The sequence below is a fragment of the Fukomys damarensis genome, unplaced genomic scaffold (assembly GCF_012274545.1).
Source record: "Fukomys damarensis isolate Sample0158 unplaced genomic scaffold, DMR_v1.0_HiC HiC_scaffold_39, whole genome shotgun sequence".
Classification (NCBI taxonomy): Eukaryota; Metazoa; Chordata; class Mammalia; order Rodentia; family Bathyergidae; genus Fukomys; species Fukomys damarensis.
In genome coordinates, this window is record NW_022900951.1 from 116461026 (window position 1) to 116487983 (window position 26958).

Genomic DNA, 26958 nt, shown 5'->3' on the forward strand with positions numbered 1-26958 from the left:
CCAAATATTTAATCTCTTCCTTTTTGTCTCTTTGGCCCGCCTTTTGCCAAAATTATTTTCTTTTGTTGCAGGCGGCTGCCACCAATATTATTACTTGTAACTCCTTTTGGACAAAGCCTCTCTGGAAGCCTTCTCAGTCCTCGGAATGTTCTGACTGAAGCAACACAAAGACAAGTCCTGATGCCAGCCCTTTAGGGTACTGCCAGATAGGACTAAACCCACAAGCACTGTGGGAACAAGTTTCCTGTTCTTTGAGGACATGTTTCCTATTGTTCCCTCGAACAACATGCACCAGGAGTGTGGGCTGAGCTCCTCATAGCTACCACCTGTCTAGGGAGAGAGGATGACAAGTGAGCAGTGTAAAATGCCCCAGCAGTCGCTTACAATTAAGTAGCAACTTCTTCCTTCACCAAGTTTTTTCCAGGTTGTAATTTCTCTTATTGGACTTTGGGATTGTGCAAAAAGTTGCATCAGATCATTTTTACGAGCTCATTCGTTGTTTCTTTGGAAGCGTGGAGCCCTGAAATTCCTTACTCTGCCATTTTAGTGATGTCCACAGGTGGAATTTGGGGACTGATTCTGTGTTTTACATCTTGATAGGTCTGTGCATTTTAAAAACTCATTCAAATATGTACTCTATTTTTATTTTATTTTATTTTTGGTACCAAGGATTGAATGTGGGAACTTGTCCTTGCAAGACAGGTGGTGGAACCTCAAATACAGACTTTAGATCAGTGACTTTCATTCTATGGAATTATATTTCAATTAAAAAGTATGTTGGGGAAATCACTCTGGCTGCAGTGTGAAGAACATGTTGGTGAAGTCCACAGAAAAATAGGAAGCTATTGGGATTGGTTAGGCCAGTGATGATGGTAGTTTGAACTAGAGAAGTTAAAAGAGGAAGTGTACTCATCTGAGGATCACTGGATAAAATTAAATGCTACCATCAATTTCTCTAAAACTCTTTGCACTATTCTAGTGTAGCATCTCCTGTCGCTAGTGTCAGAATGTCCCTGGTGGTTGTAGAGCTATTCCAGAGATTCAAAATTTTAAAGATGATAATTCATGGAGGTATTAAAGGTGATAATTTGAAAAGTCAATAAAATTGGCATTTCCCTGTTATAAAAAAGTTGTGTGTTTCCTATGAGTATGTATCATAGAGTGCTGCTGATTGTATCCATAACTCAGTCGCTGAATTGTTTTATCACTCAGGTGAAGGCTGGGACTTGATTATGTTGCTTTTGGCCATTATACAGGCTTTATTAATCATATTGCTTGTTCTGGGTTAGAGAACAACTTTTTTATATACAAATTTTTAAGTGTGTGCAAATTTAAATAAATCATTAATACTGCATTTTGAAATTATTACCGCAAGTCACATAAGTTAAAAAATAATTTTCAGGGGCTGGAGATTTAGCTCAGTGGTGCCTTGCCTGCCTTGCAAGCGCAAGGTCCTGAGTTTGATCCCTGGTACCAGAAAAAAAAGTAATAGTAATTTTTAAAATCAGAATGGTATTATTATTTAAAGGGTTCTCAAATCAGAAAAGGTCAAGCAATTCCAAATCTGTCCCTTTAAACATGTTCCTGTCAAGTAATCAAAACCTTTGGGGGTGGGTTTGCCACTCACCTTTGGCCAATAAGAACACAGTGAGCCTAAATGAGGCAGACAGTTTGATGCTAAGAAAGATTTAAGCAGTAATACCACAGGCTCAGCTCCCCCATCCTTAGTCCCACAGGAAGACAGTGAACCAGCAGTGTCAGCCAAAGGATGACCTGAGTAGTGGGTTGCTGCATCATGGAGAAGCTGCTTCCAAACTCTAGTAAGCAGATCAACAGCCTGAAACCATACCGTAAGGGAGAAAGCAAGATGGAAAACCCCATGCCTCGCTGGAAAGAGGAAGGTGGATGACAAACAGCCACCTAACGGGCAGAGAAGTTCTGATAACTAGTCCCCACGAGACTGCTTGTCTCCTTGTTCCAGGGAATTTCATTAGTCTGTCAGGACATCTCAGCAGACACATTCCCTTACAATCCAGAATGCATACTGAAAATTAAGGGGACTGCATTTAGCTGTATTCATACTCAGGGAGGAAAATTTATGTACTTCAGTATGAATTATAGCTAATATTTAAATGAGTCCTTGATGAAATTGAGTGTTCATTAGAAGTCCTCCAGTCATGGTAATTCGGAATTTGACCACAAGGTGGCAGCTGACAAATAATCATCATCCATTTGTCAGTAGGAAAAAGCCTTCTCTTGAGGGATTAAAACCTGATTATCGTTAATTCCAAAATGTATATGAATTCTAACATTCTTTTTGCTATGTGTGTGGTACTTGGGTTTGACCAAGGGTCCTTGCACTGAGGTACATCTTCGACTTTTAAAAAAACTTAAGTTTTGAAACAGGGTTTTGTTAAAGTTAAATTGCCCAGATCTGGCTCAAATTTGCAGTCGTCTTGCCTCATCCTCGCCAAGTGCTGAGATTACAGAAGTGCACCACTAAAAGTTGTTTTAAGTTTCCATAGAATTGATGTGCAATAATTATTCTTCTGAACGTACCCTATTCTTTATTTTCTAGATTTAATATTTTTTTCCCCCAATACATTCAGCGTGAAATAATTTTAGACATTAGGGCCATTCATTTCCCAGTACTTCAACATGTGTCTCGTAGGAACAAGACTATCATTCTGTCTTTTAGAGCTGTTTTAGTTTCTTCCTTGTCTAATCAAGGAATACACATTAAATTCAGTTCTTTAATTTCCTTTAATCTAGAAGAGTATCTCTCTTAAAGTATGACAATAACATTTTGAAAGGTAAGGGCCAGTTATTTTTCTAGAATGTTCCACAATCTGTGTCTATCATCTATTTCCCCCAAACAAATGGGATTATTATGTATCATAGATATATACTGATAAAAAGATGGAGTGAATGATATTGTGGTAAAGAGCAAAAGCTTTAGGTTAGTAACCCTGTTCTCTTAATCACTGCAGTTTCTTCCTCTATTCAGTGGTAATGATATTAAATTCTTCTTCACTTGGTACATGTAAAAGTGTCTGGCATATAATAGATGAACAGTAAATAATACTTATGTTTTTTCTTTTGTTTTAGTATAAAGCATTAAACTGGATTTTCAAGTATTTCCTAGCTGGTAAAAGTTAATTCTTAAAGCTTATGTGAAGTACTCACGCAATAGTTATTCTGGAATGAATGACCTTGTGAACATAAATCTACACGATAAGTGAAAGTGCACGTTATCAATTGAGATATACACAGTTATATTTACATATTAAAATTACGTATTTCCTTATTTTCTCCACCTTCCGGGAATTCATTATTTTGGAGGCAGATTGTATAACAACTTCATTTACCTAATTTTGTTACCCCCGATTGTTGAAAGAGAAAGACAAATGGAATGTGTCTATTTTACAACCTGTGCAAATTGTTAGATTCTGAATTTTCAGAGAGGGAATAGACTGTATTATATTGACTTTTATAATTCCTGCTCCCGGAACTGTCTTTTGAATGTGATGAGATTTAACAAACCTTTGTGACATGAGTGACTGGCTCTCTCTCCTTTGTAGTAAAATGTAAACAAGGATAAAAATTATCACTTTAACTATTTAAGTGTGCAGTTCAGTGGCATGAAGCACATCCACATTCCAGAAGAGGTTTGCTGATAGCATCGTGCTAACAATGGGGACAAGGCAATCTCTGCTTCTCATTGTGGAGTGTCAGTTGAATCAGAAATTCCCTCAGGATACCTTGTTATTGAATTCCTGACTGTGTATTATTTACATGGAGAAATCATACATTAGACAACTAAATGGGAATGCTACTCCTCAGAGACTTGACCTTGTCAGTGGTCTCTGATGCCTAGTAGGACTACTGCAGGAAAAAAAAATTAATGAGAACGTTGCTAGGAGACGGAAGAGCCAAAAGCCCACGGTCTTGCAGGGGTTCCAGTGGAAATCAAGGCAATTGTAGCATGGTTTTGATCAGAGGTTTAATCATGAAACAGTCTCCTCTGATGAGCATGCGCATTTTAGTTATAATACTTTGCATTATTTTATGATTGTGGAGGGTTTGGGAGGATAATCTCAAGTCTATTTACTTCTTTCCATTGGGCTAATCCCTTCTCCGGAGCCCAGCTCATTTTCAAGCTGCTGCTGCCTTGCGTTGCTGTTTTCCCCCACCCCTTCAGTGCGACAGCCTAGGAGCTGCTGAAAAGACCGAAAGTACGCAACTGGTAAGTAGCCAGGAAAGCCTTCGTAAAATACTTATCGAGGCTCCACTTTTTAAAGCAAATGACACGTTTTGATGGAATGGAATAATACAGAACTGTGTAGGAATTTCTGTAGTCAGTGGCCCTGGAAAGATGGATTGAATTCTAAATATTCCTCGGTGACTTTTCTAGTTTAAAGCTTGCCTCTTAAATGGTGAGTTGCTAGAAGGAGATACAGACTCTAACCCCTGTGATTCTGGTAAGATACTTCCTAAAATAAGATGCTGTAGAGATGTTATTCAAGTGAGAAATTGGCTTTAGCTTCATGTTTGGATTGGACATGAAGAAATGGGCTGTGATTCAAGATGTTCTCAGATCTGGTTTCTTAGTGTGTGGCATGAGAGAAATATTATTTTGCGATGGAGAAAGGATACTGTGTCTCATGCTTCCTAAATTAAGAAAATTGTGTGACAAAATACCTATGTGGACTGCGTGTAATAATATTAAGAGCGATTGCTTCATGTATTGGATGGAAAAATTAAAATAAGTCTTTAGAATGAAAAAAAAGAAGTAGCAAATATTGTGACTGTATCTTTGTTTGAAAAATTCATTATGTTATTGGACATCAATTTATACAGTAAAGACAATATTCTTAGTGGCTTTTTTCTTTTTTGAAAGGATGTGAGAAGCATAGCAGAGATTCCTGTTGACACAGCTATTCTGTGTGTTTCTGGAATATGCCCGGAAATGCGTATGTTTTTATAGGCCAGTTTCTGCAAGAAGAGAGGAAAACAAGTGACATAGTATTTTAAAATACTTCTGTGGAATTCAGATTGTTTTGACATTTGAACAAGATGAAAGCAGAAAATAAACTAAATAGATTTTTGAGTTAGATGATAAAGCAGCAGTCAAAGAAGAACAATAAAGATGAAAAAGCTTGTTGAAAAGTATAGAGCGTGGGCCACTTCCTAAGTTGAACATGTCTGCTGGTAGCATGTTTTGCAGGGGACGGGAGAGAGCATGTTGAAGGCAGAGGGAGGGGGCATCAGCAGAGCACTGCGGCAAAAAGAGTGACTGACGCATCTAGGGACATGTGACACTCCAAGGAAAATTTCCAGGACTCCATCTTGTATAAGAAATTCTATACATACTAACATGCAAGTAACGCTGTAATCTCGCTGTGGTACATAATGAGTTCATCTTGCATAATCTACCGTTGGTCTATGTTGGTATTTAATCTTTGCTTTTTATTTATTGCCTTTGTTCCTAGACTTTCGTCTCTGTACTCCCACTGGTTTTATATGATTGTTGAAACATCTTCTCAAAAATGTTGTTTCCCTCTTTATTATACAAATAAACTACTTACCGTAGAAAATTTGGAAAGTTGTATAGATGACTATAAAAATCACCCGCTAATCCCATAACCCAGAGATAATCACTATAAACATAATTACTACCATTCTTTTTCCTCTGAATATATGCAAATATATGCATACAGAGATATATTTTATACAAAAGGAAGATTGTATGTACGTACATTTTTATCTTGCCTCATTCATTAACCAGACATTGGAAGGAATTCCTCATATTTTAAAATATATCACGAGAATGTAATTGTTTTGGATGAATAATTTTTGATCATACAGCAGTCTCACTAAATGTTCAGTTATTTAATATATATATGTGCAGTTTTTGTTATTATGAATAATTTAAGAAATATCTTTCCATATAAATTTCTGTGTGCTTTTCTGGTTTTTCTCCCTAGGATAAATTCGTAGACATGGAATTCGTGGATGAAATGGTATGAACCAGTTTAAGGTCACTTCCCCGATCTCAAGGCATATCACCTAATTTATTTATCATATGTGGTTACAACATTTTTTTCTAGTCATTGTTTGCCTGTTGATTTTCATCATTGATGGTGGTGATGTTTTTGACATTTTTCAGCTTTATATTTTGAGAAATCTACATCTGTCATCTACTGACTTTGTGATATATTTTCCTTTGAAGTATCTACCTGTATATGAGTATATTCACCTGTATTTCCCCCTAGTGATTTCATTCCTTCATTTGTAATTCATTTCCTAATCCATCTAAAATTGATTTTGATGTGTGATGCAAAGTGGGATCTAATTTTACTTTTTTCTATATAGGTCACCAATTGTTTCAGCATAACTTATTGAGTGATCTAAGCTTGCTTCTTCCACTGATTTGAAACGGCAACAGCTGTTCTCCCATTAGATAGGGTGTAGCTTTCCGCAGGTCGGCCATTTTCTCTCTTCCCAAGATGGTTACATTCCACTGTAGTCCTCTCACCTTCTGGCAGCATCTGGCAGCGTGCTGAAACATCACGTCTGTGCTTCTGCCTTTCAGGAGCCCTAGGCATGTACAGCAAAAGACAGTGGTTTTCAAACAGAAATTTCATTTTAAATGCTTGAGATGTTCCTTTGGGGCACTTGTGTTCCAAGTTAAAATTGAGGAATTGACTGTAGAAAACCACTGCTCCAGATGTGTTATTCCTCTTGGACACACCTGAGGGTCTGTGTGTTTAAAAGGGGACTCATGGCCATCCTAAGGCTCCTCTTTCAACCTCTTTGTTTTTTTTTTATTCCTCAGGTACTTGCAGAGTTAAAGCTGGCTGGATCGGTTCCTGGAATTTTCTAGAATGATATAAGGAAAATGTAAGAAATGTGTGAGGAGCAGAAATAAAAATGTTTGCCAAGCTATTGCTGACAGTAAGTAGTCTGATCTGGAGATTGAGTCCCAATCCTACTGTTACCATTTCTTCCAGATAGGGGAAACACCCCTATGGTCCCCTTCTTTTCGCTGCAGGTGGAAGGCTCAAGACATAAAACCCAGAGTCTTTTAGTAGGAGATGCTTAAATACTGCTGATAGAAATATTTGCCACTTTTTACACCTGCTGAGCCCCTGACTCCAACGCTGCCTTCTTTTACTATTGACTTCTGACCTGACCTCTGGCATTTACTGATTGTGGAATATAAGAACAGAGGGATGAGGGGGCGGGCTTCCTTGCCCACTGTTATTGCAAGAAACCCCTCTGACCCATAGGCACAGCCCAGTCATTCCAACTTGCCGCATTAGGTTCTGATTTGTTTCTGACTGGAGGCTGGTTTCCCAGGTAACAGAGCTCACCAGCGCAGGCGCACTGTTTCCTCTGCAGTAGCGAAATGCGAAATGCAGACGCGGGGCCAGGGGATAAGTATTGGTCCCCAGTGGTAGGAGTCACTCTGCAGGCATGACGTCAGTTTTTCTGTACAGTACTAAACTGACATCGTTATTGTGTTAAAACAAACAAACAAACAAAACCTCTGAAGGCTTTGAGCCTATTGATGGTTCTTCTCAAATCAGCTGCACTGGATGTTTTCAGCACTCATGGCAATGTCTTTCTGAGGTGAGGCCCTCTCACATTGGAAATGAGGGAATCTCAGGGCACCAAGGGAATCCATACGTGGTGGGAACAAGAAACAAGATTACCTATTTTGAAATCTCCACCACTTGTTAGTTGTATGATCAAGAGACAAATACTTATTCTCTCTGTGCCTCAGTTTCCACAGATGAAAAATGAGACTTGTAGCACCTTTAGAACAGTGTGTGGCTGCATAGTAACCATTAAAAAAGTATTGTCTATTGTTATTTTTAGATTTTAAGGGAGACTTGCCTGGAAAAAGACTTGCGCCAGCAGTGTACAACTCACTTTTTAATGCCCACACTGGTCACCTCCAGCCACAGACTTGCATCCAAACTTGCCCTAAACCACACCGACACACCTCAAGGCATAGCCATAAGTGTTGCAGCAAGAGACTTTCTCCGCAGCACAAGGACACTTCCCACATCACTAGATTCTTCCAGAGAGGCTCACGGGTTCCCCTCAGCACAGAGACCCACCTAAGCGACATTGAACTGTCACACGGGACAGAAGCTTGTCCTGCACAGACAATCCCAACCTCACAGACTGTCTTCATATCAGTCAGACTCTTCCTTGGACGCACAGACATACAAACTCATGACCCGGAACATGGATTCTCTCACAGCCTGCAGATACTCCCCATAGCACCGAACACAGACTGTCACAGCACGGAGACTCTAGCACACGCGTCACATCTCTCCACAATGCAGACTGTCCCCTCAGAGTGCAGACTCACGACACAGCTCCAAGACCCATTCCGAAGACTGCAAAGACTCGCCTGTGAGGGACACTCACCCCACGGCACAGCATTCCAGCAGGACACTGACTCACCCGTGCTGCCCCACGCAGATTTACCCCACAAAACGGGGCTGAACCCATAGTCCAGACAGTCCCTGCAGCACTCAGACAAGCGTAGCCAACTGCACAGAGATTCAGCTATGCAACGTGCAGCACATACTGTCCTTCAGTTCACCCATGCCTTTGCCAACAAATGCAATGGGCATGCAGTGGAAGGACGCACTGTATAGGCATTCTTGTCCTACTACATCTGACCTCCCCTCGGTCTCACCCTCACCACACACCCTATGGCCTGCTGTCACTAGAACACTCCCGGATTCCTCAGACACACTGTCATACATGGGCATATGTCACACATGACGCTGCAGCACATACGTGGGCACCACAACGGACAGACTTGTTCCACAACACACATGTGTGCTCCAGGAGCAGCTCACAATGCACTTCTCCCTCAGTCTTCCCACAGCATCTATGCAGCCTCCGACACGGAAACACCCTGCAGCACGATACTCCAGCCCCGTGGTGCTCACAGTGCCCGCACTTGCCACCCAGCGTCATTTCCTCAGCTTACAGTGGCTACACAGTGTGGACATGTGCTCCAAAGCACCTAAAACCAGTTGAAGAGTTTTGCTTCGGATTTACCAGAAAGCACCTCAACTGGTTTCCCTGCTTGCGCTGCTGCCCATAGTGCAAGCTGTGCGCAGGGCTGCACCAAAATGCAGCTTCTCCCATCAATACACTGACTCTTCTCACAACGGCTTCACACTGAGACTCACCCTTTGTGCTCGGAACATGGACTTATGCCGCAACACTTGAACTTGCCTTCAGGGCACACCCACAGTACTTACACATGCCTTAAAATTCACAGGCATGCCTGTAAACACAGATTCATTCCATAATGAACAGGATCGCATCACAACACGGACCTAACCTGGAGCACAAATCCCACAGTGTACATGGACGTTTCCCACCGTGTAGACTCGAAGCACACATTGCCCTTCTTCGCACAGATTTCCATGAGTGGACAGTCATGCTTTACCGTACTGTTGAGCTACAACTCTGGCATGCGACAGAGATACAGCTTTTGCAATGGTTAAGAGCAAGGCCTCTGGACCCAGACCACCTGGGTTTGAATCCAGATCCCATCCCTTGCTAAATGTGTCACCATGGGTAAGTATATTTCTTTGTTCTTCAGTTTGTTCATCTATAAAACAAAGATAACAGTAGTACTTAATTCAGAGGCTTACTGTGAATAATAAATGAATTAAGATATGGTAAGTGTTTAGTATGGTGCCTGATATATGAGAAGTATTATTGGAGATGTTAATCTATAGTATAGCTATACCCCTACCCATTGCCACCATTTTTCTGAAATGAAAAACCTATCCCAAATGCCTTCCATCATCTGGCAACACAAACATTTATTGCATAATATATAAACTCAACCCAGAACATCTAGAAAGACTCTACATAACACTACCATAATACCCACAAGAGCATAAATAGAACCCTAAGCTTAACCAGTATTCATAACATACAGAAGTGCACCGAAATGAACTCTGCTGTATAACATACAGATTCATTCCACGATACGCAGACCACCTCAAAACATTCAGGGTGTATACGCAACACTCCACAAGGCATAGACCCACAACTCAATATATATACATGTGCTTTGACCTCGGAGATATGTCCTCTACCACTCACACACACACCCTCCTGCACATAGATTATTGCCCCCTAACATGTAGATTCTCCCGCTACTCACAAACATGTCTCTAAATGCACACTATCACCTCACAACAGGTACACATTCATCCCACAACATGCAGACTTCTGTTAAAATACCCAGACTCACACAAAGCAAAGGCAGGCTCACAAGACAAAAACACATCACAGCTCTCGGACTGGTACAAGGCAAAAGTTAACTTCCACCTCCCTAGGCACAACTTATTTGGTCCATGATGTCTAGTTTCTCTCTCTGGTGGGAAGCGTATACTCAGAGCTCCAGCTGTCTGGGTTCAAATCCCACATACGGCATTACAACTTTTGCGACCTTGAAAAGGTTTCTTGATCTCTCATCTGCAAATTAGGAATAATAAAAATACAACTCTTAAGAGGAATAAATGTGTTAAGGTCTAGAAAGTGTTTAGAAGAGCACCCGGTAAAGAATTCGTGTTACTGATGTTAGCTGATCTTCTTCTTGTTATTGTTGTTTTTACTACGCAAGGAACTGGAACATAATGGTAAGTGTCAACCTGAAGCAACTAGAAACACCCCACTGTATATTGACAATCCCTTATGAAGCCTCAGATCCCATCACGACTCACCCCGTCATTACTCTCTCCATTCACTACCTGTGTTCACTGCACTTAGCCCACAACTCCTAGAAGCATCTTCCACACAGTGCAGTGTCTGCATAACTGCGGGACTCATCACGTAACACTTAGACACACGCTGCAATGTGCAAATATAGCCTCGATACAGAGACTCGTCCATGGAAAAGCTCATCTTCAACTAAATGCTTTCTGTCGTACATGTGCTTGCTCCACAGTATATGAAGCATGATTGAAAGATACAGTGTATGTTTACATTTAAAAATACAGTAAAAAACCCATCGCCACGAATCACTTTCAGAATACTTTGGCTCACTTCACACACTTATCCCACCTCTCTTGCCACTTTCTGAAGTAGTCACGGAAGCCCTCCCTTATGAGTGATCATCATTAGTTGTGTTGGTCTGGCTGCCTCTGTGGCCCTAAATTAAACACATTTACCTTTCTGGTCATTTTGACTATGGGGAAGAGCCAGAAGTCTAAGGGTGCCACATTTGATGAATAAGGCAGATGAGGACACACAGCAATCTTTTTACAAGCCTGCCTTTCTATTGCATGGAGCTCAGCAGCAGCATTCACTGTTTTTTTCTTAATCTCAGCTCATAAAGACATTTGTAATGCTCATCCCAGAACACCACATCACCTCCACAATGAAAAGAATTCACTAGAATTTCTAGAAACAATCCACAACACATAGACATATCCAAAGTACAGGATCACAGCACATAAACTTCACGACAGTAACCAGACTGGCTTTACAACACACAGAAATGGGACATGACCCACAACACAGATTTTCCCTGTGACATACATACTTCAACAAAACATTGTCTTGCCTATATAAGAGAAGGATTTGCCTCCTGAATAAGATATGTTAACACACATTGACACCTTAAACATGTCATAATGCACATATATGACTCATAACACACACCCCTTATCATAGTAGTTTGACTCAAGACTGTCAGAAGATCCCCAACAACATATAACGGTAGCCACAAATCAACAGTCTATCCCTGTCGCACACATGGATTCACCACACAAAATAACTTCCTGTTATAACTTTCCTCAGAGTAGCACATTCTGTAAAGGAGTGTCTACACACAGAAAAACACAATGTGCAGACATATTCTGTAATACACAGGTTACTGCAGAAGAACAAGACTTGCCTAGGAGCACCAAGATTCACTCCACATCAAACAGGCTCACACCCCAAATACGAAACTAGCCCACTGGTCACTGGATAAAACCATAATACAGAGACGTGCCTCACAATCTACGGGCATACACAGGTTCTGGCATCAATACGCAGATTGGTTCTATGATACACTTTCTTGTCTCTAAGAAACCTAGGCTAGTGTACAAGAAATGTTGACAGATACACATAGAACCCAAAACGCAAAGACATATCCCACTTTGACCAGCCTTGCCCCATACTGTCCAGACTTATCTGAAATACAGAGATTTATCCTTCCATGGGCAGGGTGACCCACCATCACTGAGGGCAGCTGCAGAATGTCCCAACAGGAGCCACAATACACAGACGTGTCCTCAAATTCTTCCCACAAAACAATAATTCATCTCATGAGACATCTTCCTCCACAACCCCAGCACCTTCAAGCACATATAAATGCTAAACAACAAGCACTTTTTATGACTACAGATATATGTTACAATACTAAGACTTGCTGTGATACACTTATCCATGTCCCTTGCCAAACAAAATCACCTCGTGATCCCCAAACATTTCCAAGAATTTAGGGACATTTCTCCATAATGCATACAATCCCCAGACAACATAGACCGGTCATGAATTAGTTGGGATTTTTATTCCATAGCAAAAAGATTTATCTGTGAGCATACCGAAATGTTGAGAAATAAACATAAAGCCCCTTGATGTACAGACATGCTATCGATCCCTAAAGTCACTCCGGAATACTCTCACTGCAGTGCATTGACCCTGAGAGTCACTTTAAGACACTCAGACTAGGGCTGGGGATTTAGCTCAGTGGTTCGGCTCCCTACCTCACAAGTGCAAGGTCCCGAGTTCAATCCCCTGTACCAAAAACAAAACAAAACAAACAAAAGATATTCAGACTAGCTTATGAGATCTGGACCTACTCATAAAGCCTTCTTTGCCCCATAGCACCCAAACTTATCTTGCAGTAGCTAAACTGACCTATGTCGGCCCGTCCTGTCGCATAACTAGACTGGCATGAAAAGAAAGGCTATCCATGCGACATGTAGAATGATCCCTACAGTATTTGCTTGTCTCCACAATACTTAGGCTTTCCTCACAGCACACATAAATGCTGGAAAACAGACTACCCCGAAACACCCAGATATTTCCCCATAACACTTGAGATTGGCTGCACAACACCCAGAATGACTGTGCAAAACTACAAAACGCAACCCAACAAGCACACATCCCTTGCAACACAAAGGCATACCTTCCACATAGGATGCTCTATAACATACAGTCTCCTGGTGACAGACTGATTCCATAAGTACTTGCCTCATCAACATTAAGACAAATCTTAGAACACATGCAAATTGTGAGTAACACACAGAAAAATACCTAAGGCCCAGATATATCCCACAGCACCTAGGCTTGGATTCACCGTGGATATCTCGGTTCACCTTCAAACTCTTACACCAGCTCTACAACACCCGCCTTGTGTCACAAAACCAGAAACATCATCTGCTACTTGCCTGCCAACCCAGGTTTGCCCTATACCATTCACACTGACGCACAGCCCAAATAATCCTCATAGTCCACAGACTGGCCAGAAAACCCCATCTTTTTCCCTTCACAACATCAAGACTTGTCCGGTAACACATAGAAACAGTGGACAAAACAGAAAACTCTACAGTGCATAGGAATTCCTCATAATAAATATGCAGACTCGCTCTGTAAGATTGGGCCAACAACACAGAGATAATACCCATAACAGATGTCTTCCAAAATCTTTTAATCTCACAACATGCAGAGTGTCCCCATAAACACCTCTTGTATTGACTTTGCGACATATGAGGGTCACAGAGCAGAGAGATAATTAAAAATAACTCCCAAACACAACACTACTCATCCAGACTTGTTACATGATAACAGACTTTATTCCCTGACACACAGATCTACACAACACCAGACTATTTCTATGAAATCACTTCTTGCTTCTACAATACCAAGATTTGTTTAACAGCACAAGTCTGAAGTACTAGAGAATGCCTAGACAAAGCCCTAACACATAAGCATCACCCAGATTCATTTCCCAACATCCTGCCTTGCCAGAGATCATCCAGGCTGCCACTTCTCCCAAAGCCCAGACTACCCAGATCGGCCCCATAGCACAGTTCAGTTCTCTATAACATGCTCTCCGCACATGACAGATTGACCTTTCTGAAATCTTTCTTTTGCAAACCAAATATTTCCCACTGCTCTGACAGAGATCTTGGACAGCATTCAGATAAAATCCTCACATTATTTGTACCTACTATATTCATCCACATTCCCTCTATAGGCCAGACTCAGGGTAATACTCAAATCTCCCTCCATGGCACCAGTCCTTGCTCATTGCCAAACCCAGATTCACCGTACAGCTTTAATCTAGCCCCATAAAACCCACATGATCTCAAAATACCAGACAGACTTCCCATCACCCAGCCTAGCCTTACAGCAGCTAGACACGCCCCACAGTGCAAACCAGCCCCACAACTTTCGAAAATGTCACACCTTCTCCCAAATACGGAATTGTGCCAGGCAGGACCTCCTACACCCAAACATGAAAACTTGCTTCACAACACACAGAAAGAATGGAAAACAAGCAGAAGGATAGGTAGATACCAGTGCTCACTTCATATTGTGGTAACTCCCAGAGTAAGATCTGTAGTGGCCCCACAGTCCATGGACACATCCTGCCGTACACAGAAGTGCCCCCTAAGACACAGGCTGTCTCCACCACACAGCTGCTAATGCCTCCAAATCCCCTAAAGCACTCATATTTAACTTACAGAACACATACATGCCACACTGTCCAGATATGCTCCACTATTTCAAGGTTTGTCGTAAGATATCCATACGTACTGCATAGCACAGAATTGGCTCACGAGCCCTTGTTTGTTGCCAAATCACTGAGATTAACCTGAGCAGCACACAGGCAAACCGCCCACCTCCACTCCCAGCATGCCCTGTGAAACAACTACTCACATTCGTTACACAAAAGCCTTTACGTGTAAAGCTCAAATGGGATGGACAACACATACAAGTCACACAACACACAGACATACCCATGACTTGGATTTACTGCAGAATACCCAGATTCACGATCAGACACACTCACTAGCATAGATTAAAACACAAACACATGACCCAAAATAAATAACACAACCCATGGACATGTTCTATGACAGGGGCACGCTGTACAGTCCGCAGACCTGTGCCGCAATGCTAACACTTTCCCTACAATGCAAAGCAATTCTGGAAAATGTACAGTTAAATAAAAAGAAACACATACACACATACACACACACACATATGCACACGGCCCTTAGATGTGCCAGACGACATCCACACTTCCCTTGTTTCATATTTTCCTTTAATAAAATTCAGATTGGCCCCAGAACATACAAACCTACCCATACTCCACGAAAAATGGGCATATCCATTATGTACACATATTCTATGCAACGTAGAGTGACTTCACAGAATTATACGATAATGCAAACTCATAACGGACAACTCACAAATCTATCCCATAGAACAAAGATTCACCCCCACACGTACGGACCAACCACACATTCCATTTGCACCGTACATTTGCACTCAGTTCAAAATACATAAACTCAATCCAGAACATAGACTTGCCCTCTTAGTGTGGATTCATAACTCACAGGTGCCCATAATACCGAAGCACACTTTGCATATAGCACAGGCCTCACTCATAACTTACGCACACTTCCAAACTGCACAGAGAATTCTATTACACTAATATTCCATCCCATGTCACAGCACCCCAAATTTCAACAAAACACACACTTAATCCAAAATATATGGCTTTTCCTGAAGCTCCTATGTACATTTCTCAGTGCATAAATACACTTCACAAGACAGAGTCCTCAGAAAAACACAGCATTGCATAGAAACTTACAAACATTTCTCAGATCACACACTCATAAAGAATGCACCCAGAATAAACGGTTACTTCCACCGTCGTATAGATTTGCCTCCTTCACCCCTGGCCCCTGCCAGCATAGATTTGTCTAGCAGCTCTAAAACACACCATGGAAAACAGGAAAACAGACTTTCCCCACAATTCATGGAGCTCATCCAGCCTTGCATTCATCCCCCAACATACAAAATCACCCCATACACAGCGTTATCCTACAATCCAGACACTTGTCTTCAAAGCATGAGATCACCTAATAATGCTCCCAAACTGCCAAATACAACCCCGAACACACTGACATGCACCACAACACCAAGAAACACTTTGTAACATCCATATGAACCCCATAATGCCTGGGTGCTTCCATAACTTCCACACTAACCAATAGCCAGACCAACTTAGTATGCCGCACATGCTTCATGACATACGACTCCTCACGCATCCCAGGGGACCCTCCATCACAATGTACAACTGTACTTCACACAACATAAATTCACAGAATGCCAGCATGTGCTCCAGATTGTAACTAATGCTACCATTACACCTAGATTTGCTTCAAAATTCAGTCTTGCACCAGAGAAGTACAGAAATGCCTCACAACGCCTTCAGTGAACCTACAATAAAAGGACTCAACTCCACCATGCCTAGACTCACCTCCTAACATGGAGAGATGACTTGTAACCCACAGGTAAGTTTCACAGAGCAAGTATCTCTACAATGCACAGCCTTACTCTACAGTGTAGGATTATCCTGCTGCAGATCCCAAATATCCAGCCTCTCCACGAATTGTCTTGGTACTTACACTAAAGAATGTCTTATGTAATGCACAAACTAGCTCCGCAGTGCATAGATACAACTTGTAATAGACAGATCTACCTACTGACAGAAAGACTTCCTCACAAACACAAAACTACATTCTAATGCACACATGCACCTCAATTTTCCACATTCTGGGATGCAAATACTCCGCAAAGAAAACAGTCCCCTCCACACACAGAACCATTTGAGGACTTACAAAATTGGCTCAGATATACTCCTTACCAGGCATGCCTTTTGCAGCACAGCCTCACCCTTCGCACATTCTCTAGACACAGTCTGCAGTGTACACACCCAGTGCACTAGGGCAAACATTCCAGTGAAATGATGCATCGTGCAATGCACCAATGCCTGGGAAATTCACAGACACTCTGCAGAGTCCCAGCATTGCCACACTATTTACACACTTTCCCTCACATACAGCCACACCTCGAAAAGCCTCAAGTGAAATCACAACATAAAGACTCAGCCCTTGTTGTTCTTCCCAAGATGCACTGACATGCTCTCTGACACTCACACTCTCCTACAACACCCAGAATCTTGTCACAATTTCACAGCACCACACATCTATATATTACTTGTAACACACAAAAGTGCTCATGAAAACGAAATACAGCAAGCCCCAAAATGTGCAGGCTCGCTCCAAAACAGAAAGGCACACTCTGTGCTGTCGAAACATACCCCACCACAAAACCATCACTCAGCCCAAAGACCCACACCTCAGTACACAGTTACACAATGGTGTATCCCACAGCATGAAGAATTGCATCTTAAAGCAGAGTGGACTTACCGCACAAATACAGCTCTGTCATACCCTAGACTTGGGCCCAGTCCCCCAAACTCTCTTTCCAGTGTGAAGACCTGTACCGCACTCCATCTGGAATCAGTCTGTATCATACAGACTTGCCTCCTGATACACAGAATTGGACTACAACCTCCAGAAATGCAGTACTAGGTTCACAGTACACCTGATGTGCTTTACCACCACCTGTGGCCCCCAACACAAAAATTCACATAAGCTCTCCTTAAAACACATTCTAAAATCCATACATCGGACGTAAGACATGGAAATCTGTTATAGAATCCCTGAGATCAACCCGGGAAACAGCGGCACCCCGTGACTCCAAGATACATAGCGCAGTACACAGACTTCCCTGTATAGACTGCAACATCTTGACTTGCCCTACAATGTGAAGACATTTCCACAGTCAGTGACTTCCCCAGCAGAGCACCTGATTGCATCTACAAATTTAAGTCATAAATTTACATCTTAGAAAAACAGTCTATGATGTGTGATTACTGTAGAACATCAAGTCTTTTCATGTAACAAAACTCAGTCTATTAATTACGTCCAATTCTCAACAGCACATTGATTTGTTCCTCAGAGTCTGAAAAGAGGACCCCCATGCTCACGCAGACTTGGTGAGTGACTTCACTTCTTTGAGTCTGTTTACCTATTTGTACATGTGAATAAAAAAAACAAAGCAACACTGTCTTTTAGGCTAGTCGCAGAATGAAATGAGAACCTTTTTAGCAGGAAGCTTGGCTCAGAACACAGCCTTTTGAGGCGCACGTGCCTGTTTCCAATCAGGGGTCCACTATTTACAGGTAAATGCTGCTGTAAAGTGCCATCCAATGGGAAATCAGGCCAGGAAAAACATTAGTGTGTCCTCATCCACCTTGCTGGATCTGCCCGCAAATCAAAATGATCGTGAAAGGCAAATGATTTGAATGGATCCAGGACATTAAGGCAGCCATGACAGTGCAACTATATACACGAAAGAGGACTCCAGAGCTGCTTCAGAAAGTGGAAAGAAGGATGGCAAAAGTGTGTTTAAAGTGAAGGAGAGTATTTTTATGGGGATTAATAGCAATGTGTCTTTACCATAGTAAATTTTTAAATTTAGATTTTCACTGTATTTGTTGGTCACACCCCATATATTTAGACAAGTATGTGTGTGTCTAAAGAGAGACACACATTTAGTATAGATACATACGAATGCAGGTACATTTTCCCAAAGGCATGCATTTACATATAGACATCTAGACACAGACCCAAAAATCTGCACAAAGGTATACATGGGCAAACACATCCATAGTCTCACACTGACTCACTTGTACGCAGAAGGACCCCACCAAGTTACACAAGTGGCCAGAAATACAGGCAAGTGCACAGAAACAAAGCATGTGCACAGAGACAGGGAAGTACACACACTCATGCCCATATATGCGCACACGCTGACGGACACAGAAGCTGGCAGAAACTTATGTACAGATCTGCAGACATGAAGAATACTGCACGGCTCTACAGATACACATGGATCCCCAGAAACACGCGTCTGTACAAATGCAGAGATTCGCAGATATGCACAAAAGCATGTGTGCTATTAGCCTATGCTCACAGGATGTGTGCAACCATGCCGAAAGAGACAAGCATTACCTTCACAGGCACAAGTTTGTGCAGACAGTTGTGCGTAGAACAGTGTATATGCATGCAAACATAGACGAGCGTGCAGACCACAGAGACATGCGCAAACCCAGGAACAGATACATAGATCTCTCTCTCCGTGTATGTATCTCTCAGGCATGCCGAATTCCCACACATACTGAGCCCTTACATGAACATCAGCATTAATATCTACACACAGACACACAGATGCGCTCACTCGGATTCATTCAAACACATTACTTTACACACAGGTTTGTACTCAGACACACATGCCCCTGAGGGTTACACGACCATACGCATGCAAAGAGATTTGAATGAGCACATGGATAAGCACCGAGACGTAGATAGGTGAATATAGAACAGTGGTGGTGGAGGAGCTATGGCCCACGTGCCGCAGCGAGCTGTTTGTTATCAGGGAAATCTCTAAAAGGTTCACCACAAGTAATACAGATAGTCCCAGACATAGATAAGAGCATTACAGGAAATAATGTAAAGATCAAGACATACAAATGCCCAGCAAGACAGGAGGACATGTGCATGCAGTAGTTCACACAGATGAACATTTGTAGGCAGCGAACGTGAGTACTGAACATGTCCAGACAGACACAGATACTACCCTACAGGCATGGATGCACACAGAGATAAATGGACCAGGGGACACCGGCCTGGTCCTACAAACAGATTTTCCTATGTACTAACCCACTTAGGTGATGGTACATTCAAAAACATTCTTAAAGGCACATACACACATGTAATTACATGCTGTGTAATTGCACTCTAATAGTTACACACATAAGTGCATGTGCAGATCTACACTTACTTAGGTGCAGTGTGTTCTCACAGAAATGAGGCAGATCACATCCTAGGCAAATAACACAGCCAGACGTAGTAAGAATGTGTGTGTGGATAGATACACATGAAAACAAAGATGATCCCTCATGTATACAGGGAGACTCATATATTTTTAAAGGGGGCTGTGACTTCTAATGTGCTTTCTTCTTAGTCTCTTGGGAGAGTGAACATTACGTCCCGTCAGCTAACTATACTGTGTAAAGTACATGCGGAAATTGCCAAAACTAATTCTAGAAGGTATTGCGATCACGTGTTTTGTACACACACACACACACACACACACACACACATTACTGCATGTAATGATGATGACTTGCACAAAATCAGAGCCACAGGTCTCATGGAAGCTCTGAAATATAAATCTGTGCACAGCCCAGCACAGAAAGACCCACAGGCACACCTGCCCACTGCATCATCACACTTTAGTAGTGAGATATAGAGCTGATGAATTTCAATACAAAACCAAACCTGCATTTTCATTCCAGCTTTATCACTTAGGAGCTCAGTGGCTTGGGACACCTTTATTGTTTTGTCATCTGTAATGTGGGACTGATCTTTGTTTCAAGATCCCGTGAGATGAAGTCCCGGGGATGTCATAGTCGCTCCTGTTAAGTTATATTTATTTTTGCTAAAGACAACCTGCTTAGCTAGATAGGGTTTGCTTTTTGTGGTTAAACTGTATGGTTGTGTCATAGAGATATTAACTTTATTTTCAAATGTACCAATAATAATTTGTTGCTGTGTTGATGAAGAATAGATTTATGTTCGCAAACAAGGTGATTCCTGAAGTTCTCAGAATGATGTTAACTACTGTCCCTGGTGAATGGGAAGTCCTGAAACAAATGTTTTCTGATTTTGTTGTTACTGTCCTTAGTCATCGTTTCCTTTTTGTAGGAGGAGCTAGAAGATGGAGAAACAACACGGACCAGGAGAAAGAGGGCTTCGCCCCCGGTACACACTGCCATCTAGTGACTACATTCAGTAAGTACAGTATTAGCGCATTTCTCCAAACCCTCTTGGAACTTGACTCACTTCGAGGTTAACTGCCCTGGAGAATAAACTAGACGATATCACGCTGTCGTGGTTTTTAATCTATCCTGAAATAAAAATAGTAATGAAATGAAAACTTTATTTCCAAATTCTATCCTTCCCCAAATATCCTTCTGGGATTCACTGAGACTGTTTACTATAGCAATGGTCTTCACATTTTCTAAAAATTTTGCCACCTAGTCACTTTGAAAAAGAATTTACCACATTACACGCCTGCTTTGAAGTTAACATCCGAAATTTAGTATGAGCTTATACGTTTGCTGCTATTATTTCTAGCATATTCTTAATATGTATGCTTTTAATAAAATGATTTAATCACATTTGGCATTAGTCAATGAAATAAAAATACTAATTTGATACTCATTGTTAATTTTAAAGAAAAGCAATGAACAAGGTATTCAATAAGCAGTCAAAAGTTTTATGATTTTTCTATTTAATCATTCCATTCAACTTTTTTACATAATTGATTTTGATGCAATATATTTTTATGTTTAAAGGTCTTTTATTGATCTACCACACATCTCAACAGAAAGTATATAATGATTGAAATGAATTTTCCTGGGATTCTCAGTCTTGAGTATTAAAATGTTATCACTAAGTTATTAATAGTATATAGCTGATCGGAAGCATATAAAATATTATACATTTTGGTAAGTAGTTCATAAAAATGAAAAGTAGATTTGGTTGGAAACACATCTTTCAAATGGATTTAACTTGATTCTTCTCCAATATTCTTTCCTTTGTCGTTCTTCCTCTGTTTTGGGAATTGTACCCACAGCTGTGTGGATGGCAGGCAAATACTTTACCACGGAGTTAAATCACCAGCCCTTTTAAGTTTTCCTTCGAGACAAGGTCTTGCTACTTGTCCAGGCTGGCCTCACAATTGGGATTTTCCTGCCTCAAGCTCCTTAGCATCTGGGATTTCAGGAATAAACCACCATGTCTGGTTTATTTTTCAGTTTTATAGATAGAAGAACTCAGATAACTTTGTTCCTATCAATAAGTAGAAAGGAATGAAATGAATGTCCAAATCACAGATAAAAAAAATCACACAGTAACCTATCATCAAAAATAATTTAATGAACTTTAATGAAAATTTTTAGTTTTTAACAGATCACTCAATTACGTCTGTCTTTAATACTAAAAACAAAAAACAAAACAAAATAACTCTCTGATTTACTAAAGGATTTTTTCTCAACCATGTCCTTTTTCAGTTTTCAGGAAGTCTACCAAAATGGCTTTACCAAGATTCATCAATTGACTATTTTATTTGTCATAATTTCGCTTGAGGAATTATATTTAATGCACTATACTTACAAAGCTTTGGAGAAATCAAAAATTTAACCATCTCTTGCCAATAAAATAAGTTGATATAATATCTAAATTTATAGTATTAAATATAGAAACTGAAGATTGTAGGTTTGAATCAGCAATTTTATATATAGTATTTATAATGCAATATGATTGGAAAAGGCAAATCAAATCAAATATAATATAATTGGGAAAGCTGTGTCCAAATAATGAATCAAATCAGTTTTAGTTTTAGAAAAAGTTTCTGACTTCATTCTTTAGTGAAAAAGTATTAATATGTATTTTAAGAATCATTACTAAAAAGAGAGAAATCAATTATGGGACGTATCTCCTTAAACAGATAACTAACAATTAAATATAGGATTTATAATAATAATGAAGTTTGATCCATTTGAAAATAAATTCAGTTAAACAAAAAATTTGTTTCTGGTAGGTTCTTTATGTATTTATTATTTATTTATGTAATTTTTATGATGCTGTGGGTTGAATCCAGGACCCTGTTCATGGCCTATCACTGAGCCCGTGGTATATAAATTTAAATTACGAAATGTAAGGTGTAGCTGAAGTTAGATTCATGGATGAAACACGGAGTCTGATGAGAAGTTCAGATTCCTTTCATGTATGTTTTCATGTACCTTTAGAACACTGGTATTGGGTTTCTGGGAATACTTAATGACATAGGAAAAAAACTTAAATCTATGAATTTTGTTTGACTACCAAATCAAACTTTTCAATTATATGTTAGGAAACAGAAAAGTATATATATGGCTAAAAAAATTGGTCTGATAATTAGCATGTCATTTTTTTAACAAGTTAGAAAATATGTTATTTATAAAATGAAATAAGGCTTTATTTTAAATGTAAAAATTGTTTTAAGATACAACCTGAGATAACAGGTTTCACTAGTTTAATTGAATGATATACCATGTCTGAAACAAATCACATACAGTTTCTATGTATTAAGTTTTACTGCATTTTTAGTGCTGGAAAATAATCCAGTTGCAATCAGAACGATCAGTGACAGCAATATACACAGCTACTTGTTAGGAGGTGCTTTGTTTTCCATTTTAGTCACTAGTACTGAGAAAAGCTGGAAAATAATGCTTAATTTTAAGCACTCCTGGAAAATAGTTGGTCTGAGGTAGTTCTTCCTTTATGATATGACTGCTATGAACTGAGATGCTATTAAGTTTAAAATACAGCACATCACAAAGACAGGACAATTATAAAGTATTCATTATTTTATATTGGTTAAGTCTTGATAAGACAATATTTTGCCCTGATCCAAATAATAAGTACTATTAAAATTAATTTCACTTATTTTCAAACTCTCTAAAATGTTGCAGCATGAAAATTAAAAATGACACATGTAGCTCACGTTGCATGTATGATACGATAGCCCTGGTCTAGACCTTCTACTGAAAATCTCAAACTTCCTTTAAAACCATGACTACGAAAAAATTGATTTGTCCATTAATCTAGTCCAGTATATCAATATTCTGATGTAATCAGTACCTTTCATTATTGTTTAGCTTTCCATGTTGGCAAATCTCTTCTTGTAAGCTGGACAAAGTAAAAAACAAAATGTTCCACTAAGGCTATTTGAAAAATAATCTGTCCTTAGTACCTAGAAGTTTTCCTAGTATGAAGTTTGGAAGGGTTCTCGGGGATTGCGTGTGAAGCTCTTCAAATGCATCAGAATTCCAGTAGTGATATTTTATTCTGTTGAAGACTTGACGTATTTCATCACATCTGAGAGATTTAATTTAATTCTTTCTTTGTAACATTAAGAAAAAGATACAGTTCTAGAAAAAATATCATGTAAAGCCTTCATGTCCATGAAATCCTGATTTTCTGTTGATCCAAAGAGCTTTTTATGCTTACTTAGTCATACTTTTGTCTTATCCTGATATAACAATGTCCATGACCAAGTTTAAGTCTCTACAGTGACAACTCCTATTCAGCTGCCTCATGGCCCACAGTTGCTGTAAAAATGACATTGATTTCAATGTGCATTGTGATTTCAGAGATATGAAAAATATGCACCTCGGAACTGATTAAATATAGTAAGTAATTTGTCAAGACACATGTATTCTGGAGGGCAGAAAGCCAAAGTCTCATACTTATCAGCATTGGAGTTTGAACACCAATGAAAATAGCTTTTCTATGTATTGTATTTAGAAAAACAGGTGTGGATCTCATTGAACATGTCATCATAATCCTCTTAAGTGACATTGCAGTATCTCTTTCGTTATTTGATGGTTGTCCGAGCACTTCATTTAGTCTTAGCAGCATCGGTGTAACCTTTTTTGACTGGAAGGCCTAAGAGGAGAAGGAACAGAGATTGAGCTGTTTTCCTGCTTTTGTTTTATGTAGAATTTGCAAGGTTTGGCAAGATGTGTCAGAATTCCACTGGAAGTATATTATCTCAAGAATCAGTGAAATAAAAGCTGCTCATCCAGCAATCCTGACACATTCTGATTCTAACGGTATTCTTTTTTTTTCTTTTTATTGAGTTTATTGGTACATTTTAGGTATACAGTACAGCTACATTCATTATTGGGATCTTGTACATTTACATGACAGGTTTCTAATGGTACTCTTGATGACATAAGAGATGTATAAGAGGTAACAAAACAAGAAGTTTTCATAGAAGAAGAATAGGAAAATTGGTGACACGTTTGCTCCCTCATCCCTATAATTAAACATTATATTAAGATATAGATTTACATTTTGAAGATACATGAGCGGGGCTGACTTCACAGCTTGTGACCTGTGCTTTTGCATAGGGCCCAAAGCTTAGAAGACCTCCATTCTTAGTCTACTGAGCCAGTGTCACCATCTCATAATTCTTAAGAAGTTTTGAAAAAAGGGCTTCTTATTTCCATGTTACAATAGGCCTGGAATTATGTAATCAATGTTGTTTTAAAGGAAGCACTCATAAGTATAGCATTCATAAGTGACCATTGCCTCATAAGAGGAGCAGTAGTATTATTCAACAGTAATTTATATTAACTCCTCATTTATTTTTGGCACAACTTGGGACCTCTTCTGCGTCTCTGTTTTCTCATCTGAAAAATGTCTGTGACATTACATTTGCCCTCCTTAATCCCAAATTAGGCTAATTTCCACAAACAAATTAAAATCACATGAAAATATTTTTTAGATTTGTAAAGATGGAGTCACATGTAAAAGACTATCTATCTACACACACACACACATACACATGCACACCACCCCCTGCCCCCCCCACATGTATACTGCCAGGCATGGAGTCTTAGTGACACCCACCTGCTTGGGGCCCTGCGGGCCTAGTTGGGCTCAACAGTGAGATTGCCGTGGCCCACTACCACAGAGCAGGTATTCCGGAAAATCCTAGAGCCAGTAACTCATTTCCTTTGAAATATCAGGAGCCTAAGCAAGGCATCTTGCTGCTGTCAAAGGGTCTGAATCCAGGCACCTGCAAAGAAATTTCAGAAATGAAGTCAGTATGAGAGTTGGGAAGAGGAGATAGGAAGTGAAATGCAGCCTGCAAAGATACTGTGTGCACCTGCAACATAGTCACAACCACTCGTTTAAGGCACCAGGGTTGAGGAGGGAGGAGCTGAGAGTGACAGCCACTTCAGACTGACACAGAAGGCAATTGTATTCAGAGTTGCCACTGTCCAAGGACAGGAAGCTTTTAGCTCAATGTGTGAAGGAGTTCATTTTCCTAATAGTAAAGTGAAAAGCGTACAACTCAAACATTGAGAAAGTCAGAAAATAACAGATGGCTTAAAGCATGCAAGAATGCTCTGGATGCCTTCCGTGGTCCTTCCTGAGAATCTTATGTAAACAACTGAGGGTTTGGGGATAAAATGCAACCCAGAGGTGAAAATAGCACTTGACCAATTTGTGGTCAAATAAGATTACAAAATGCCAGAAGATGATTTACACACCACTTTGGCAATGATTTCTGCTCCTGATGGGAAGCGGTGATCAGCACCTTGTTTTCTTGGACATTTTCCTTTCCTGTTTTGCAGACAAAATGGTCGGTATGTCTCTCTCTATTTCTCACCTCTGAGATTCCCAAGGCATCTACTTAATTTAACCTCATATATCTTCATATCACTAAAGAACATCTGATTTATTTTTATAGTAAGCAAACAGAATGTATAAGTTATGTTTTATCTAAGGAAAGCTTTCGTGGGGCAATTCACTTTATAAAAGTATAAAAGGCCTGGGGATTTAGCTCAGAGTTTCCATGGCCTTCTTTGCAAACACAAGGACCTGAGTTCGATCCCCATTACCAAAAAAAAAAAAAGTATATCAGAAATTTTTTGTGTAAATTAGATTGTGACTAGAACTTATTCGAAGGCTTCATGCTGAATATTTTGAAAAGCCACCAAATTACACATATTTATTTTTAATATGCTGGACATTTAATTTGATTAGTGTAGGGTATGCTTATGGGATTTTGGTGAGAGAGGAAGATAAAATATCTCAAAGAAAATAAATTACACAATGGTGGAATGTAGAAAATTAATTAAAT

General features: G+C 40.0%; 1 long non-coding RNA gene across 3 annotated transcripts in view; it reads left to right on the plus strand.

Annotated features, from left to right (window-relative positions):
* The first annotated feature begins 3993 nt into the window (after positions 1-3993).
* LOC104876901 overlaps positions 3994-26958 on the plus strand; it is a 30045-nt gene continuing 7080 nt past the window's right edge. For 2 of the 3 annotated variants that reach the window (XR_784454.2, XR_004515779.1), the window contains exons 1-7: positions 3994-4246; positions 5988-6023; positions 6839-6957; positions 7885-9618; positions 16498-16637; positions 18131-18187; positions 20961-21047. This is a non-coding gene — a long non-coding RNA (uncharacterized LOC104876901). Of the gene's footprint in view, positions 4247-5987; positions 6024-6838; positions 6958-7884; positions 9619-16497; positions 16638-18130; positions 18188-20960; positions 21048-24803; positions 24917-26958 lie in introns of all 3 variants that reach the window. The other variant, XR_004515780.1, reaches the window with a different exon arrangement.